Genomic DNA, 20,529 nt, shown 5'->3' on the forward strand with positions numbered 1-20,529 from the left:
CATACTGTGATGCTGTGATTTATTATAAGAAATATATATTTGTTCTTCATCCCCATATCTGACACAGAGTTCCTAAATCCATTGAAATTTCCTAAGTGATGACAGCCATAAAGGTGTCTTTTCTTAATGAGGTAATTTTTGAAATGCAGCTAAGGGTGGGACTGGTTGCCAGGGTTACCAACCTTGTGATTAGAAGGTTGGAATTTTCATCCCACCCCCTGATCTCCTGGGAAGGGAGAGGGACTGGAGATTGAATCAGTCATCTTTGGCCAGTGATTTCATTAACCAGGTCTATGAAATGAAGCCTCCATAAAACCTCAAACAGCAAAGTTTGGGGAGCCTCCAGGTTGGTGAATACAGGATAAAGGGAGAGCAGAGGACATGGAAGCTCTGCTCCTTTCCCATGCCTTCCCCTAGGCATCTCTGATATCTGACTGTTCCTGAGTTACATCCTTTTATAATGAACTGGTGATCTAGTAAGTAAAGTGTTTCTTTGAGTTCTGTGACGTGCTGTAGAAAATTAATCAAATGCAAGTCTAAGGAGGGGTATGGGGAATCCCTAGTGTGTAGCCAGTCAGTCAGAAACACAGGTTACAAACCTGGGCTTGCAACTGACCTCTGAGGGCAGGTTGAGGGCATGGCGGGTGTCTTATAGGACTAAACAATTAACCTGTGGAATCTGATGCCATCTGGGGGCAGGAATTTCCTTGTGGATATTGAAGATTATTATGGAAAAAATAAAAGGATAAAATTTTAAACAAAGAGAAACATTGGAAACCCAGAAAAGACTTCATGGTGCCCTGAAGAGGGGAAAAGTGAAAATGTTAGTTGCTCAGTCATGTCGAACTCTTTGCAACCCGTGGACTATAGCCCACTAGCCTCTTCTGTCCATGGAATTTTCCAGGCAAGAATACTGGAGTGGGTAGCCATTCCCTTCTCCAGTTCAGTTCAGTTCAGTTCAGTCGTTCAGTCGTTCAGTCGTGTCCGACTCTTTGCGACCCCATGAAACGCAGCGCGACAGGCCTCCCTGTCCATCACCAACTCCCGGAGTTCACTCAAACTCATGTCCACTGAGTCAGTGATGCCATCTAACCATCTCAACCTCTGCCGTTCCCTTCTCCTCTTGCCTTCAATCTTTCCCAATGTCAGGGTCTTTTCAAATGAGTCAGCTCTTCACATCAGGTGGCCAAAATACTGCAGTTTCAACTTTAAATCAGTCCTTCCAATAAACACCCAGGACCAATTTCCCTTAGGATGGACTGGTTGGATCTCCTTGCAGTCCAAGGACTCTCAAGAGTCTTCTCCAACACCACAGTTCAAAAGTATCAATTCTTCTGTGCTCAGCCCTCTTTATAGTCCAACTCTCACATCCATACATGACTACTGGAAAAACCATAGCCTTGACTAGACAGACCTTTGTTGACAAAGTAATCTCTCTGCTTTTTAATATGCTGTCTGCTAAGTCACTTCAGTCGTGTCCGACTCTGTGCAACCCCATAGACAGCAGCCCACCAGGCTTCCCTGTCCCTGGGATTCTCCAGGCAAGAACACTGAAGTGGGTTGCCATTTCCTTCTCCAATGCATGAAAGTGAAAAGTGAAAGTGAAGTCGATCAGTCGTGTCCGACTCTGTGCGACTCCATGGACTGCCGCCTACCAGGCTCCTCTGTCCATGGGATTTTCCAGGCAAGAGTACTGGAGTGGGGTGCCATTGCCTTCGAATATGCTGTTTAGGTTGGTCATAACTTTCCTTCCAAGGAGTAAGCGTCTTTTAATTTCATGGCTGCAATCACCATCCGCAGTGATTTTAGAGCCCCCCAAAATAAAGTCAGCCACTGTTTCCACTGTTTCCCCATCTATTTGCCATGAACTGATGGGACCAGATGCCATGATCTTCGTTTTCTGAATGTTGAACTTTAAGCCAACCTTTTCACTCTCCTCTTTCACTTTCATCAAGAGGCTCTTTAGTTCTTCACTTTCTGCCATAACAGTGGTGTCATCTGCATATCTGAGGTTACTGATATTTCTCCAGGCAATCTTGATTCCAGCTTGTGTTTCTTCCAGCCCAGTGTTTCTCATGATGTACTCTGCATAGGAGTTAAATAAGCAGGGTGACAATATACAGCCTTGATGGCCTCCTTTTCCTATTTGGAACCAGTCTGTTGTTCCATGTCCAGTTCTAACTGTTGCTTCCTGACCTGCATACAGGTTTTTCAAGAGGTAGGTCAGATAGTCTGGTATTCCCATCTCTTTCAGAATTATCCAGTTTATTGTGATCTACACCGTCAAAGGCTTTGGCATAGTCAATAAAACAGAAATAGATGTTTTTCTGGAACTCTCTTGCTTTTTCAATGATCCAGCGGATGTTGGCAATTTCATCTCTGGCTCCTCTGCCTTTTCTAAAACCAGCTTGAACATCTGGAAGTTCATGGTTAATGTATTGCTGAAGCCTGGCTTGGAGAATTTTGAGCATTACTTTACTAGCGGGTGAGATGAGTGCAATTGTGAGGTAGTTTGAGCATTCTTTGGCATTGCCTTTCTTTGGGATTGGAATGAAAACTGACCTTTTTCAGTCTTGTGGCCACTGCTGAGTTTTCCAAATTTGCTGGCATATTGAGTGCAGCACTTTCACAGCATCATCTTTCAGGATTTGAAATAGTTCAACTGGAATCTCGTCACCTCCACTAGCTTTGTTCGTAGTGATGACTACTTGTGTAGTGATGACGACTTGACTTCACATTCCAAGATGTCTGGCTCTAGGTGAGTGATCACACCATCGTGATTATCTGGGTCATGAAAATCTTTTTTGTATAATTCTTCTGTGTATTCTTGCCACCTCTTCTTAATATCTTCTGCTCTGTTAGGTCCATACCATTTCTGTCCTTTATTGAGCCCATCTTTGCATGAAATGTTCCCTTGGTATCTCTAATTTTCTTGAAGAGATCTCTAGTCTTTCCCATTCTATTGTCTTCCTCTATTTCTTTGCATTGATCACTGAGGAAGGCTTTCTTATCTCTCCTTGCTATTTTTTGGAACTCTGCATTTGAATGCTTATATCGTTCCTCTTCTCCTTTGCTTTTTGCTTCTCTTCTTTTCACAGCTATTCGTAAGGCCTCCCCAGACAGCCATTTTGCTTTTTTGCATTTCTTTTTCTTGACGATGATCTTGATCCCTGTCTCCTGTACAATGTCACAAACCTCTGCCCATAATTCATCAGGCACTCTATCAGATCTAGACTCTTAAATCTATTTCTCTCTTCCATTGTATAATCATAAGGGATTTGATTTAGGTCATACCTGAATGGTCTAGTGGTTTTCCCCACTTTCTTCAATTTCAGTCTGAATTTGGCTATAAGGAGTTCATGATCTGAGCCACAGTCAGCTCCAGGCCTTGTTTTTGCTGACTGTATAGAGCTTCTCCATCTTTGGCTGCAAAGAATATAATCAATCTGATTTCAGTGTTGCCCATCTGGTGATATCCATGTGTAAAGTCTTCTCTTGTGTTATCGGAAGAGGGTGTTTGCTCTGACCAGTGCATTCTCTTGGCAAAACTCTATTAGCCTTTGCCCTGCTTCATTCTGTACTCCAAGGCCAAATTTTTCTGTTACTTTAAGTATTTCTTGACTTCCTACTTTTGCATTCCAGTCCCCTATAATAAAAAGGACATCTTTTTTGGGTGTTAGTTCTGGAGGGTTTTCTAGGTCTTCATAGAACCATTCAACTTCAGCCTTTCAGCGTTACTGGTCGGGGCATAGACTTGGATTACTGTGATATTGAATGGTTTGCCTTGGAAATGAACAGAGATCATTCTGTCGTTTTTGAGATTGCATCCAAGAACTGCATTTTGGACTCTTTTGTTGACTATGATGGCTACTCAATTTCTTCTAAGGGATTCCTGACCACAGTAGTAGATATAATGGTCATCTGAGATAAATTCACCCATTCCAGTCCATCTTAGTTCACTGATTCCTAGAATGTCGATGTTCACTCTTGCCATCTCCTGTTTGACCACTTCCAATTTGCCTTGATTCATGGACCTAACATTCCAGGTTCCTATGCAATATTGCTCTTTACAGCATCGGACCTTGCTTCTGTCACCCTTCTCCAGAGGAATTTCCAATCCCAGGGATTGAACCCAGGTCTCATGCACTGCAGGCAGATTCTTTACAGTCTGAGCCACCAGGGAACCCCATGTGAAGAGGGGCATAGGATGCAGAGGTTTTTTTACTTTATCACTGACTCCAAAAAATTCTCAGACACTCCATTGGGCCCAATGGACTGAGAGAAAGACCACCAGCAGGGACACATTTAGCGTACCCAGAGCTATGCTTGACCAGGACTGTGTGAGTTGAGTAGTCAGTCTTTGCAGGAATGGAAATGTCACACCTATGGGTCACTGCCTCTTCTCTCTGGCTGTTGTAATGAGAGTTGGAACCTTCCTCTATCTGGACATTCCCTCCTTTCTTTCAAAGTATCTCATAAAGACTCCTCCCGCAGCAATCTGCTGGGTGCCAAAGCAGGTAATAGTGTTGGGCCGCCATACCTATTCTTTGGGGTTTAACTGAGCATACATATGTACACTCAACTGGAAAAGAAGCAAGTGGACAGCTCAGTTATACAGCCTTCTGAACAATCATGTACTTTTACTGGCAGAATCTTGAAGTGAACTAATTACATATTAGAATGAATATTCATGACAGCCAAGCTAAATTCCTAATGTTACCTGGAGTTCTGTTAAATACTGTACTCTTTGAGTAGGAGCATTTAGTATTCACTAGGAAATAAATACCAAAATAAAGTGGCTAGCATGCAACAATTGCATAAATACCAAAGAGTTCATAGAGATATACAAAGGGTAAATCAGGACATTTGAGCCTATGAAATAAGAAATCAGAATCCTAAACCAGACTCACTATATAGATCATACTGTGTTGCTTAAAAAGAGCATTATTTTATCATCTCATTCAGTCCTGGTCTTCAAATGTATTTAAACTAACCAGTAACCTTAAGAAACTCAGAATAAATCAAAGATAAAGAGGCCCAAAGTTGGAACCTTAACATACATATTTCCCACATCAAGTTTCTAATGAAAATAAGCCCTTGCAATACACACTGACAGATACACATGAATAACACCAGTTTCTATATCAGATATTTCCAACTTTCACATAGCATAATTAATTTGTCCTCTAAAAATGCTAGGAGTCAGAGTACAGATTTAAGAAATTAATATAAAATAACTCCTGATTTTCTAAAGTAAGATGTCCTGAACTTAGGAGGTGGGTAACTAAAGATAAATTCTGAAAACAAGCAGCGTATTGAAGGAGACAGAATTGAAGTTGTAAAGTAAATTATACAGAACCATTCTATGGGATATGGAGACAAAATACTGGGCTTGTTGGAAACACACAGAACCACAGAATATGCTTAATCAGACAGCTAATGTGCCCTTGATATGCATCTTGTTTCAGCTTGTTGTCTCTTATAGGAGGTGATACATCTCTAGTCGTGTGTGTCCTTTCTAAATAGTAATTAAACTTTTACTTCTCCACTCAAAAGAGAATGATTTGACACCATTAAAAATCAATTTTTACTCATCTCAGTTTTAATCTCCTTTTGGTGTCAAAGATACTTTAGATGATAAAATTAGGATTTTTTTTTAAAGGTGAGAAGCAATTTGTTGAAATATGGGATTTAGGGAATAAAAAATCTTCTGTAAGGTAGTTTTAATGGCAAGATATACCAAACTTCAAAGACTCAACAACAGAATAAAAATCATAGCTTGCACTTATATTGTAAATGACATCATAAAACTTCCAGAGAACTATTTTATGAATAACTCACTATCAATCATGAATAACATCAGAGATTTCTGGCATCTTCACTATAGATTATTTGGAAAGGTCAAAGAGAAAGCACTGTACCAAATGGGTATGGACAGTCAACCCAGATGTGGCTTTGCATTCAAGACACATGTGGTGCTTTTATAAAACTATTACCAGGATCTATCCCAGAGATACTCACAAAGTGGCTCCAAAGTGAGGTCTCAGATTCTGTGAATTGATTTTTATCTTATTTTCTTAGAAATTAACCATATTACATGCATAATACATGCAGCTAGATTCCAGAACCATTAGCTAGAGCTAAGCTAAGCTAAGCTAAGTCACTTCAGTCGTGTCCGACTCTGTGTGACCCCATAGACGGCAGCCCACCAGGCTCCTCCGTCCCTGGGATTCTCCAGGCAAGAACACTGGAGTGGGTTGCCATTTCCTTCTCCAATGCATGAAAGGGAAAAGTGAAAGTGAAGTCGCTGAGTCACGTCTGACTCTTAGTGACCCCATGGACTGCAGCCTACCAGGCTCCTCCGCCCATGGGATTTTCCAGGCAAGAGTACTGGAGTGGGGTGCCATTGCTTTCTCCGAAGATCCCAATAAATGTTCAGGAGGAGCTGAGTATATAAATCTCAGTACCTTTTGGTAGCAATAAAGATCATGGAGACCAGAGGACATGGACTTGTTTAGCTCTACACATGGACCAGTAAAGTGAAGCTCTTACTTTCTCCAACACTAATTTCAAGATGACAAATGATTCCTGGACAGACAGTGAGTAATGGGAACTCTCGGTTGTGAGAGAGTATGTGGAATGCAGGATCTCTAGTTGCAGCACGTGGGATCTATTTTTTTGTTGTTGGGACATGCAAGATCTTTAGTTGTGACATGCAAACCCTTTGTGAGGCATGTGGGATCTAGTTTCCTGACCAGAGTTTGGATCCAGGCCCCTGGCAACGGGAGGACAGTCTCAGCCCTGGACCACCAGGGGCGTTCCAAGAATGTACCATTATTGAAAAAAACTACTCACTTCAGTTTCGACTATTGCCACCATGATTCAACACGGTTGAATTTAAATAAAATCCACCCTAGTAATATCACAACTTGGTTAAAGACCAAGGGAAAGACATGGATGGCTGACATTCTGGAACCTTCCTTTCTTGGATTGCAAATCAAAAGCAATTGCCTTCATTTGAGTGAATCTAGATTTGTGGTTCCAGGTAATTACATCACAATACTACACCATGTGCTTCCCTTGTCAGTCTGGGACCTGTGGTACAACAGCTACTGAAGCATATGAATCAGAATTCACTTGCCATCTCAGCTGTCCATCAAAGGAGCCCTCACTGGCAATAAGGAGTACAATGGGCAAAATGAGCACCCAAGCACTTTGCACAAAACATCACAGGGTATTGAGAGAAGGGGAGGGGGAGGGTGCAAAAGACAAGAGAAATATCAAGAAAGGAGACAGTTTTATAGGCTCCACATAGCAAATTCCATCCTTAATGGCCATAAGAAATGGCAGAATAACCTTTTCCTAAAGGTGAAAATTAGCATTATTTTTTGTCCACAGGAAAGAAAAAATTAGGAAAACTATAGGAATGGTGACATCAATGTAGGAACATAAGCTTTTGTTTATTTCTCATCACACTAAGAGATACAGCTCTTGAATTGTGGCACCCTATTCTTAGCCATACAGACACGGAACCATTTCAAAGACAGAGAAAACAGATTTTGCTGAGGTTCTTCACAAAATCCAGCTTAAGAATTTAGGAGCAAAAAGAAAAATGAACACATTTCCTAAGATGGATAATTGTGCTACATTTACCTTATTTAATATTTTGTGGGCAATCTGATGTGAAATTAAAATGTGATCTGGCTTTTAAATAATGGGTGAAGAAAAAGTCTGTCAGTCCTATAATTTAGATCTCATTAGTGAGAAAGCAAGAGAAACATTAAAATCAACCTCCAGTAAGCTCCAAGCTTCATTAGCATGTACAGCTCCTTCCACTGAAAATTTGTTCTCTGGTGTCAGGTGTTAAGTTATTAATGTCAAATTTCTACCCCAAAAGGGTGCTTGTAACAGATTTCAGTCAAGGCTGAATAACTGCTTAAAGACAAATTCTAATTTAGTGAGTGAGGCTAATTAACTTCTTCAATAAAAAATAATTTTATTATTGCTTATGGGTCATAGACGGCAGAGTATAGAGAGCATATGTGAATTTTGTGCAGTTAGTCTCTTAGACTTTTTGGATGTGCAATGGAGTTTTTAGCCACATGAAGCAAACATTTTTTACATATGTTCTTTTATTTTCTATATCATAAAATGCCATATAAGTAAATTAATTGTGAAGGTCTGTTATGGGTTGAATCACATTTCTCCCACATTCCTATGTTGAAGTCCTTAACCCCGTGCACCTTAAAGTGTAATGGTATTTGGAGATAGGTTCTCTACAAGAAGTAATCAAGTTAAAGTGAAGCCACGAGAGAAGGCTAATTCAATAGGAATGTTGTCATAAGAAGAGAAAGTTTGGTCACATACATGTATGGAGAGAAGATGATGTGAAGATAGAATGAGGTTTCGATCTACAGCCCTCCAGAGCAAATCAATCTTATAGACACATTGATCCCATACTTTTAGTCTCCAGAACTGTGAGACAATATATGTTTGGCATCCAAGCCCTCTGGTTGGTGGCACTTTGTTGTTGGCAGCCCCAGGAAATGAATACAGGGTCTAAAATTCAAAGGTAAAATATATACAATTAACCAGACTCTTCAAATATCCATATATCAGGTGCACATAAAGTTAAGTATTTTAATAGATATTTTTCAACTTTCATCCTGATGTTCAGAATTCTACAAACACAACTAACATTTGGTTATGGTGCCAAATTATTCTCTTACACACAATACTGCCCACCCTCCCTCCTTTATTCGGGTCCTTCAGTCCATCACTTGAGCACTTATAACATGGCAGAAGAGACCATCAGGCCCCTGACTGTGCTTTTGTCTTTTTTCTTAATATAATGACTCAGTTCTAAAGGCCTGAGGTATTTAGTTTTGATAAATACAGAAGAATCTTGGGACCCTTGGCTTTCAGAGAATGAATGACAATGGAGAATTACCTGAAATGTATAAGAGCACAGTCTCTCAGATTCATAACTTCTTCAGATTCTTAGATCCCAAAGAGTTTGGCCTTCTTATTTTTGCATATGTGTTGCCCTGAAATATAGGTTTATATGCCATATTGTGGAGAAGGCAATGGCAACCCACTCCAGTATTCTTGCCTGGAAAATCCCATGGACGGAAGAGCCTGATGGGCTGCAGTCCATGGGGTCGCTAAGAGTTTGACACGACTGAGCGACTTCACTTTCACTTTTCACTATCATGCATTGGAGAAGGAAATGGCAACCCACTCCAGTGTTCTTGCCTGGAGAATCCCAGGGACGGGGGAGCCTGGTGGGCTGCCATCTATGGGGTCGCACAGAGTCAGACACGACTGAAGTGACTTAGCAGCAGCAGCAGCACACTTCACTTTCTTAGTCAATCACAAGGTACCACAAACTGAGACAAATAACTAGACAAATAAAGCAGCCTCAGTTGGTTACGTTGATACAAATTTCAACAAATGTTCTATTAAAATATCCTACTGGCATGTTAATTTTGTTTCCAGTGCTGAGCATTCCTTGAAAGAGTAAAATGTCATGTTTAATATTTCTTCACTAATGAACTTGAGAGGATTTGTTCAAAATTAATCACTTCCATAATGAATTAGGTACCACAGAAGATCAAGGAAGTAATAAAATATTAAGCATGTGAATTTTGTATTTATTTTAAAGTCATCTTGTCTATTCAGTAAAAATGTAATGATGTCTGCTTTTTGCCAGGTACTGAACCATGAATGGTGAGCCAACAGTCAAGTTATGCCCTTATTTGAGCCTATATTCTTTGAGGAAAACAGGCAATAACTAAATAAATATTCAAAATGTATAGAATTTATAAATTAATTTGGATTGTGCTATTGATGATTTTTATATTGCTCCCAGCAATCTTGATTCCAGCCTGCGCTTCATCCAGCCTGGTATTTCGCATGATGTACTCTGCATATAGGTTAAGTAAGCAGGCTGATGAAACACAGCACTGACGTACTCCTTTCCCAATTTGGAACCAGTCCATTGTTCCATGTCCAGTTCTAAATGTTGCTTCTTGACCTGCATACAGATTTCTCAGCAGGCTGGTCAGGTGGTCTGGCATTCCCATCTCTTAAAGAATTTTCCACAGCTTATTGTGATCCACATAGTCAAAGGCTTTGGCATAGTCAATAAAGCAGAAATAGATGTTTTTCTGGAATTCTCTTGCTTTTTCAATGATTTAATGGATGTTAGCAATTTGATCTCTGGTTCCTCTGCCTTTTCTAAATCCAGCTTGAACATCTGCAAATTCATGGTTCACGTACTGTTGAAGCCTGGCTTCGAGAATTTTGAGCATTACTTTGCTAGCGTGTGAGATAAGTGCAATTGTGTGGTAGTTTGAATATTCTTTGGCACTGCCTTTCTTTGGGATTGGAATGAAAACTGACCCTTTCTATTCCTGTGGCCACTGCCGAGTTTTCCAAATTTGCTAGCATATTGAGTGCAACACTTTAACAATATCATGTTTTAGAACTTGAAATAGCTCAGCTGGAATTCCATCACCTCCACTAGCTTTGTTCGTAGTGATGCTTCCTAAGGCTCACTTGATGCCTTCAGACTCCAGGATGTCTGGCTTTAGGTGAGTAATCACACTCACACCACACAACCTCATACCACACACCATCACATCACACAACCTCAGACATGCAAATGACACCACCCTTATGGAAGAAAGCAAAAAGGAAATAAAGAGCCTCTTGTTGAAAGTGAAACAGGAGAATGAAAAAGTTGGCTCAAAACTCAACATTCAAAAACAAAATCATGGCATCTGGTCCCATCACTTCACGGCAAATAGATGGGGAAATGAAGCAAACAGTGACAGGCTTTATTTTCTTGGGCTCCAAAATTACTGCAGATGGTGATGGCAGCCATGAAATTAAAAGACACTTGCTCCTTGGAAGAAAAGCGATGACAAACCTAGACAGCATATTAAAAAGCAGAGACATTATTTTGCCAACAAAGTCCATCTAATCAAAGCTGTGGGTTTACCAGTAGTCATGCATGCATGTGAGAGTTGGACCATAAAGAAAGCTGAGCACCGAAGAATTGATGCTTTTGAACTGTGGTGTTGGAGAAGACTCTTGGATCAAACTATTCAATTCTAAAGGAAATCAGTACTGAATATTCATTGGCAGGACTGATGCTGAAGCTGAAGCTCCAATACTTTGGCCACCTGATGTGAAGAAGTGACTCACTGGAAAATACCTTGATGTTGGGAAAGACTGAAGGCAGAAGAAGGGGATGACAGAGGATGAGGTGGTTGGATGGCATCACCAACTCGATGGACACTGAGTTTGAGCAAGCTCCTGGAGTTGGTGACGGACAGGGAAGCCTGGTGTGCTACAGTCCTTGGGGTCACAAAGAGTCAGACATGACTGAGTGACTGAACAGAACTGTGCTATAGACTACATAAAAAGGGAGCTTAAACAGAGAACCACAGAGGAACTAGAATTTACATAAGACAATCAGGAAGGTCATTCCTGAAAAGGTGACATTATTCATTTTTTGTAATTGAAGTATAGTTGGTTCACAATGTTGTGTAAATTTTTGCTGCACAGTTTATAACTGTGATTCAGTTATAACATATCCATGCATTCTGTTTTATATTCTTTTCCATTATGGTTTATCATAGAATATTGAATATAGTTTCTTATGCGGTGCAGTAGGACCTTGTTGTTTATCCATTCTAGATATACTAGTTTGCATGTGCTAACTCCAAACTCACTCGCCACCCCTCTCCTCCTCCCCCTCCCCTTGGCAACCACACGTCTATTCTCTGTATCTGTGTCTGTTTCTGTTTCCAGATAAGTTCATTTGTGTCACAGTTTAGATTCCATGTATAAGTGATGTCATATAGTATTTGTCTTTCTCTTTCCGACGCACTTCACTTAGTATGATGACTCTACAAGCCCATGCTCATGCTTAGTCGCTTCGGTCCAGCCCTATGGACTATAGCCCTCCAGGCTCTGTCCATGGGATGTCTCAGGCAAGAAAAATGGAGTAAGTCTCCAGGGGATCTTCTCAAAGCAGGGATCAAATCCACAGCTCCTGCACTGCAGGTGGATTCCTTACCCATGAGCCATGCGGAGAAGCCCATGAAACCTCTAGGTTCATCTATACCGCTGCAAATGGCATTATTTCGTTCCTTTTTATAGCTGAGTGTATTCCAGTGTGTATATGTGCCTCATCTTCTTTGTCCATTCATCTGTCAGTGGACATTTGCATTGTTTCCATGTCCTGGCTACTGTGAATATGCTGCTATGAACACAGAGGTTCATATATCTTTTTGACTTATGCTTTTGTCTGGATGTATATGGCTCACTGGGTAAAGAATCCCACTGCAATGTAGGAGATACAGGAGACGTGAGTTCAGTCTCTGGGTCGTGAAGGTCCCCTGAAGGAGGAAATGGCAAGCCACTCCAGCCAGTATTCTTGCCTGAAAAATCCCATGGACAGAGGAGCCTGGAGGGCTAAGTCCATAGGGTTGCAAAGAGTCAGACACAACTGAGCGACTAAGCGCACACACACACATGCCTAGGAGTAGGTTCCTGGATTGTATGGTAACTATAGTTTTAGATTTTTAGGAACCTCCATACAGTTTTCCATACAGGCTATGCCAATTTACATTCCTATCAACAATGTACAAGGGTTCCCTTGAAAAGATGACATTAAAACCGAGACATGATGTAGAAAAACAAGCAAGAGATACCATGCTTAATGGTGAGAAAGAAGGTATATACTTTAGGAACCGATACTGGTGTGAAAGGAATAAGGAAGAAGTGTGGCATGAGACAGATGGAAAAGACCATGCCAGGCCTCACTGATCCACTAAGGAATCTGTACAAGAATATAAAAGCAGTGAAATGTCAATGAATGATTTTTAAGTCTAGAAGTCACATGGACTTGTTTTATAGTTTTTAAAAGGTGAGTGTGGCTGCTATGAGAAAGAGGAAAGACCTTTTGAATAGTGATGGCTTGGAATAGAGTTAGTAGCACAGATTGAGAAGTGGATTGATTCAAGATGTACTTTAGCAGTGGAACCAACAGCATTTGCACATTAATTAGATGAAAGGACTGAAGAAAGGGAGAGATTCTAAAATGGCTCTAAGCTTCCGTGTGTGCACACGTGCTAAGTCACTTCACTCGTGTCCAGCTCTTTGCAACCCTATGGACTGCAGCCCACCAGGCTCCTCAGTCCAGGGGATTTTCCAGGCAAGAATACTGGAGTGTGTTGCCATTCCCTTCTCCAGGGGATCTTCCAGACCTAAGGATTGAACCCAGGTCTCCCGCATTACAGGCAGATTCTTTACCATCTGAGCCACCAGGGAAGCCACTGCAGACAAAGTGGTACACAGTGAAACTGATTTGATTTATTTAATCAGTTCTCTAAGGAGTTACTTTTAAAAATTTTATTCTTTGTACCTGAAGGTCTTTATTTCAGCTAGAATACAAAAAGGCTGGAAAATGAAAAAAAATCATGATTGTTTTTCTTTCTGATGTTAATTCCTCATCAGTGCCATTAATCATTTGATTGAAATAAAAGGAAGTTCTATTGTGAAAAGGTTTCCATTAGGTACTTTGAGCCATAGCAGGTGCTTTCTTTATAATTTTCTTCATTCAGGGTATTTGTATGGTTATTATTCATCTAGACCAGCGTTTCTTAAATATTAATATACAGAAGAATCATCTGGGGTCGTGAGAAGATGCAGATAGTGATTCAATAAATCTAGGTTAGAGCCTGAGATTCTGCATTTTCACAAGCTCCCTTCTAATAGTATCAATGCTGCTGACTCTTGGAACACACTTGAGTAGCAAGGAGACCTGAGTCTCCCACTTTGGCAGGTGGATTCTTTACCACTGAGCCACTAGGGTAGCCCCATACATCACAATTGATCAATACAATTCATAATGTTCAGGTGTACTGAGAAGGAACAAAATAAGGTTCTCTTGCAAGTAGAAACAGAAAGACAAGCCTTTTATCTCTATTGTTGATACTAATACTACAGACCTAATCCCTGAGCAGAGAGGCTTGCTATTTTAAAAAATTCTACTAATTACAGAAAAAAAAATTAAATCTCTTTAGCCCTCTTTCTTGATTTCTCACTGAAAAATCTGTAGAAAGCCAAATGGTTATATTTACATAATAAGCTCCCTTGGTTCTAAAACATTCCTCTTTTCTTCTTATTTACAATGCTTATTGGCCTCTTGATAGAATGAAAAATTCCCCTTTGTGTTGTCTTTTTAAAATAAAACTTGAGTATTTTTACATGTGGATGCTGAAAACTGGGAATGATACACACAAGACTTGAAATTTGTGGAACACCTGGGAGTTTAAATGGTTGAGAGCTCTGGTACAATTAGCAGTGTTATTGTCAGGGGTGAGCTTCCCTGATAGCTCAGTTGGTAAAGAATCCACCTGCAATGCAGGAGACCCCAGTTCAACTCCTGGGTCGGGAAGATCCGCTGGGGAAGGAATAGCTAGTCACTCCAGTATTCTTGGGCTTCCCTTCTGGCTCAGCTGGTAAAGAATTCAGCTACAATACGGGAGACACGGGTTTGATTCCCGGGTTGGGAAGATCCCCTGGAAAAGGAAAGGCTACCCACTCCAGAATTCTGGCCTGGAGAATTCCATGGACTGTATAGTTCGTGGGGTTGAAAAGAGTCTGACACAACTGAGCGACTTTCACTTTCACAGTCAGGGGTGTCAGAAGTTAGATAAGGTTGCAGAAAGATGAACATTAAACACCACCTCTCCCACTTGAGATGTAAGTAGTTTGGATGGCAAGTACAGAAGAGAGAGATTTGTAGCTATCAGTTCAGTTCAGTTCATTTCAGTCACTCAGTCATGTCCAACTTTTTGCGACCCCATGGACTGCAGCATGCCAGGCCTCCCTGTCCATCACCAACTCCCGCAGTTTACTCAAACTCATATCCATTGATTGAGTCAGTGATGCCATCCAACCATCTCATCCTCTGATGTCCCCTTCTCCTCCTACCTTCAATCTTTCCCAGCATTAGGACTTTTCTAATGAGTCAATTCGGAGAAGGCAATGGCACCCCACTCCAGTACTCTTGCCTGGAAAATCCCATGGATGGAGGAGCCTGGTGGGCTTCAGTCCATGGGGTCGCACAGAGTTGGACACGACTGAGTGACTTCCTTTCACTTTTCACTTTCATGCATTGGAGAAGGCAATGGCAACCCACTCCAGTGTTTTTGCCTGGAGAATCCCAGGGATGGCAGAGCCTGGTGGGCTGCCTTCTATGGCGTCGCACAGAGTCGGACACAACTGAAGCGACTTAGCAGTAGCAGCAATGAGTCAGTTCTTCGCATCAGGTGGCCAAAGTATTGGAGTTTCAGCTTCAGTATCAGTCCTTCCAATGAATATTCAGGACTGATTTCCTTTAGGATGGACTGGTTGTATCTCCTTGCTGTCCAAGGGACTCTCAAGAGTCTTCTCCAACACCAAATCAACTTTTGAATTGATTCAAAAGCATCAATTCTTCCATGCTCAGCTTTGTTTATAGCCCAGCTCTCACATCCATACATGACTACTGGAAAAACCATAGCTTTGACTAGACAGACCTTTGTTATCAAAGTAATAACTCTGCTTTGTACCTATAAATATTGTTAATACTGGGACCTAGAAAATCCCTGTGAATTTTGCTTCTTTCATTCTGCCTGCATTCGGGGCAAATATATTTCATGATGTCCAAAACACAGTCATGACAGTCAATTAACCTGCTTAAGGAGGTTGAATCAAGACTACTGTTTTCTTTAAAGTTACCCACACATCCTGAGAACCCATAAATATGTGGGAAAAAATCCACAGATATGCCAAGTGGTCTTAAATAAACAGACATGTATTCTAATACAATTCACAAAGAGAATTAAATACAAACAATACCCAAACTAAAACTGCCACATTTAAATTGGTGAAATTTCAAACAACCTAGTCATCACGAGATTGCATTCAGTTATGTGGTGCTCTTATATGCAGTTAATTCATTCTGCCAAGACCTTCTCAATACAGTTTTATTTCGGGTCATCCATTCCACTGAGCATATAGAACTTCCATTCATTTAAGTGCTTCATTGGGGAAAACTGGCCTTACACTGTTCAAGCTAAAATTGCCTCTTCCATGTTTCATGGCCAAGGACATCATCACCCCAACCTTGTGCTGTGTTTAGATGTTTTCAAGAGTTTTCAGGAAACTTATTCTGTATTCGCAACTGGGTTTAAGTGTGTGGAGGAATGTTCAGATTTCAAACTTTTGAAACATAACTGGTATCTAAATCTCTGTCTCTTGAATAATATAAATCCTCTACAGACTCCTACTAAGAGAAATCAGTCCAGCAGCCAGGGACCCAACACCTGTCAAGTCCCATCTGGCACAGTTGACATTTCACGGTTTAATGAACACTTTCTATCTCTGTCTCAAATTACCTCCCTATTACACCTAGCAAATTACCAAATTACATCCTGATTACATTATCCCAAGTTACACATATCCTATTGATCACTTCCATTATCCCACAAACGCCTAGTTTATTCTTGCTTATGCTTCTGCTTCCTTCATAAACTGTGTCCTCTAGAAGCCTTGTAAGTGCATTTCTCAGCATTTCAGACTCTGGTCTCTCTTTGATTTATATACTCTTATTTCACTAACATACGTTTCCATCTATAACTGCCATCTACATGCTGGTAAATTTCAAATATATTGCCTGCAGCTCAGACCTCAAGGCTCTATTGGAATTCTCAACTCATATTCCCATAAGTTTCACCTGAACTCATCTCCACCATCTTCTACTCTTTGCTCCTGATCCATAAACCTGATCCTCCTGGTTGCTCTAGAGACCCATGAATTGTGCCACAAGTCACCCAGTCACCTAAGCCAGGGAACTTTTCTTCCTTCTTTCCACTTCCCCTCCCTACAGGCCATTATCTCAGTCATATAAGTCAAGCTCCTGAAGCTGTAGCATCGGTCCTCTGTTCTCCATTCCCATTGCTTTCCTTCAGATCCTCAATACTCTAGAAGTGAATTACACTAATAGACTAAAATAACCTCCCAGTCTGTCTCCTTTCCACACTGTAGCTAAAGTGATCTTTCTAAAACACAAATCTGATCACGTGACTTCACTGCCTAAAATACTAAGGTGACTACCCATCACTTTCATATGAAGTCTCAAGTCTTCAGCCTGACCCTTGGGAATCTGACCCCTGCACACGTCTCTCATCCTGATTCCCCATATGAACTCCACTCTCCATTTAGGGGAGATAGTAGTAATTCTCCTGAGGCAGTGTGCATGCTCCCTTCTCTGCCACTTATCCTGCGGTCTTCCTCTTGGGATTCATTTTCACTACTCATGCATCTGATTAAACCTATTCAGTCTTCCCTGGTCCCTCACAATCTCACTTAGGTCCTCCTTCTTTGTGTTCCCATAACATACACATGGGGTTTCCCTGATAGCTCAGCTAGTAAAGAATCCACCTGCAATGCTGGAGATCCCGGTTCAATTCCTGGGTCGGGAAGATCCCCTGGAGAAGGGATAGGCTACCCATGCCAGTAATCTTGGGCTTCCGTAGTAGCTCAGACAGAAAAGGATCTTCATGCACTGCGGGATACCTGGGTTGGGAAGATCCCCTGGAGGAAGGCATGGCAACCCACTCCTGTATGCTTGCCTGGAGTATTCTCACAGACAGAGGAACCTGGCAAGCTACAGTCCATGGGGCTGCAAAGAGTTGAACACAACTGATAGACTAAGCACAGCACAGCACAACACACACACACCTTTATTTCAGGCTCTGACCTCTCCCACTCAAAATTTTGGTTTCTCTGAGCATTTTCTCCACAGCACTATGAGCCGCTTGAGAACAAGAATGACATCTTATTGATCACTGTATTTCCAGAATTTAACATTGTATCCATCATAATGTTAGCAATTAAAAGCAAACAGATGATTGAATAAATGAATGAGTGAATGAATGACTGAACAAATGTCTTTACTTGGTTCATTTGACTGCGTGACGGTTCTTACAGCTATCACCAATTGAACAGCGTTTCTATGACTTGGGAAACTGTAGTGAAGATACTTTTAATTGCGTTATCCCAAGGATGTAAGTGTTAAATTACTGATTGAAATTAGTTTCAAAATAACAGTTTTCTCTGCAGACAAATGCAGAAGTTGTTTTTAGCCATAATATAAAGCTATTTCACCCAGCACATTTCCTTGTTTTGCATTAACTACCAGAAAAGTTAAAGACAAACTTAGTGTTCAATAGTAGTAATTAGACCATCTCAACTCACGAATAATTTCTATCCCATTTCCTCTCATAGATGGTCAATTTCTACCTAAATTATTTTACTACACATAATTTATTCTCTAAATTCTTCTATTATAAATTATTTTAATATCTGTAAGTAGATAGAGAATGGTGGCAAAAACCTAATCCTTTAAAATATGTTTCTTCCACCTTAAGTCCCAGGTATTAAAGAGTCACATCAAATTAAAAAGAGGAGGGACAAATTAGGAGGATGGCATTAACAGAAAGTAGATAGGCAATAAGAATTTACTGTATAGCAAAGGGTATTATATTCAGAAACATGTAATAACCTATAATGGAAAATAATCAGAAAAAAATAACTGAATCACTTTGCTGTACACCTGAAACTACCACAATATTGTAAATCAACTATACTTCATTTTTTTAAAAAAAGTCAAGATCAGCCTCTGTTTGAGCCACACAGACTCCTGGCAACCTACCAGAATCCCTGAGTTTCTTGAGTAGTCTGGTTCTGCAGCTATGCGTGTCAATCCAAAAGTCCCACTCACATAAAACTGATTGAATATTATAGCCACCAGTACAATTTATCTGCAATAATAAAGTTCCACTCATGCTTGGAATGTGGTCACATTTTTATTAATTATAACCCATGGACCATAGCCATAAGTTTCATTTCATGCCATGTAGTATTTTAAATGTAAGCTGTTAATGCAGCTGGACAAATTTAGCACACAATAACAAATGTGATTCACAACCCGGCTCCACATGAGAATCTCCTGGGGATAGCTTTTGAAATACCTACACCAGCTCCTCAGTTAAAACGTAGTTTCTGAAGCTGTAAGGTGGGGCCCAGCATTGTTTTGCCCAAGTACCCCGAGTGATTCTACCATACATTGAGGCTTGAGAATCAAGGACTCAGAGCCAGAAAAGAGGTCCGAGTTAGAGATGAATATTCATCATCTTTCTCTTGAGAGGAGATTGCCTATCAGAATTTTTAAAGTGAAAATAATTCTACTTTTTAAAAATCAAAGTCTTTATTTACCCCCATTGAAATGAAGCTCATTATAAAAATCTGAATTAAAAAGGGGAAATTAGAGATGATTATTCATTTTTAAAAGGATTTCTGTCTTTATAAAGGATTAATTTAAGCATTTCTTTAAGTACCAGTTACTGACTGAATTGACTTGTAGACTGGTTTCAGTCATTAATTATACTTCTGACCTTTGCAAAGTCACCTGAATCTCTCTAGATGTTGCTTTTCCAATGTGTTAACTGAGAGAACTGGAAGAAAGACGTGCTTTCTCAGCTCACACTATTTTCCAGAAATGTCAAGGCATTACACGGAGGTGGAAAGGTGGCTGAAAGCACAGACCATGGAGCCAAGCCGCCTAAATTTGAATCGGGACACCATTGATTATGCTACCTTGGGCAGATTAAGTAAACTTTCAGTGCCTCAGCTTCATCAAATATAAAGTGGCATTAACAATACTACATTGTTAGTATTCCCTGGTGGTCCAGTGGCTAAGACTCCGATCTCCCAATGCAGGGGACCTGGGTTTGATCCCCGGTCAGGGAACTAGATACCACATGCTGCAACTAAAACAAAATAAGAAGATCTAGTGCAGTCAAATAAGTAAGTAATTTAAAAAAAATACTACATACTTCATAGAGTTTTGAAATTAAATGAAATAATATATGTAAAAACATTTACAATAGTTCTGGCCATGTAGTAATCACTGTTAAAGCATTAGTTACCATTTCTACTACTAATATTACACCCCCCAAAAAGAGTCAGGGTCCTGAGTATTGCTAGTGCATTGATGAACCTTTAAGAAGGAGGTTCATCATGTAGCATTTCAAAATATATTTGACCAGTTAACCTTTGGTTGCAGGGGGACAGCTTTCTACGGATCACACTTTGGAGAAAGCTGGACTACATGACTGCCATGTCCCTTTAAACACGAGTATCCTGTGATTCATCTCCATGTCTTAGAGATCCAGAAAACTATGGCCCGTGGGCTAAATCCAGCCGACCATCTGTTTTTGTAAATAAAGTTTTCAGGGAACGCTGCCATTCTCATTTGTTTACATATTCCTGTATCTACTTTCACACTACAACAAAAGAGTTGAGTAGCTGCAACAGAAACCATATGGCCCACATAGCCTAAAATATATACTGTGCGACCCTTTGCCAATGCCCATCTAAGATGTTTAATATACAGCAAAGCCT

At 40.5% G+C, this 20,529-nt stretch overlaps 1 protein-coding gene across 1 annotated transcript in view; it reads right to left on the reverse strand.

Annotated features, from left to right (window-relative positions):
• The window catches only part of EPM2A (EPM2A, laforin glucan phosphatase), a 109,509-nt gene that overhangs the window by 12,236 nt on the left and 76,744 nt on the right, over nucleotides 1-20,529 (reverse strand). The window lies entirely within an intron of this gene.

The sequence above is a fragment of the Bos indicus x Bos taurus genome, chromosome 9 (assembly GCF_003369695.1).
Source record: "Bos indicus x Bos taurus breed Angus x Brahman F1 hybrid chromosome 9, Bos_hybrid_MaternalHap_v2.0, whole genome shotgun sequence".
In the NCBI taxonomy this organism is placed as follows: Eukaryota; Metazoa; Chordata; class Mammalia; order Artiodactyla; family Bovidae; genus Bos; species Bos indicus x Bos taurus.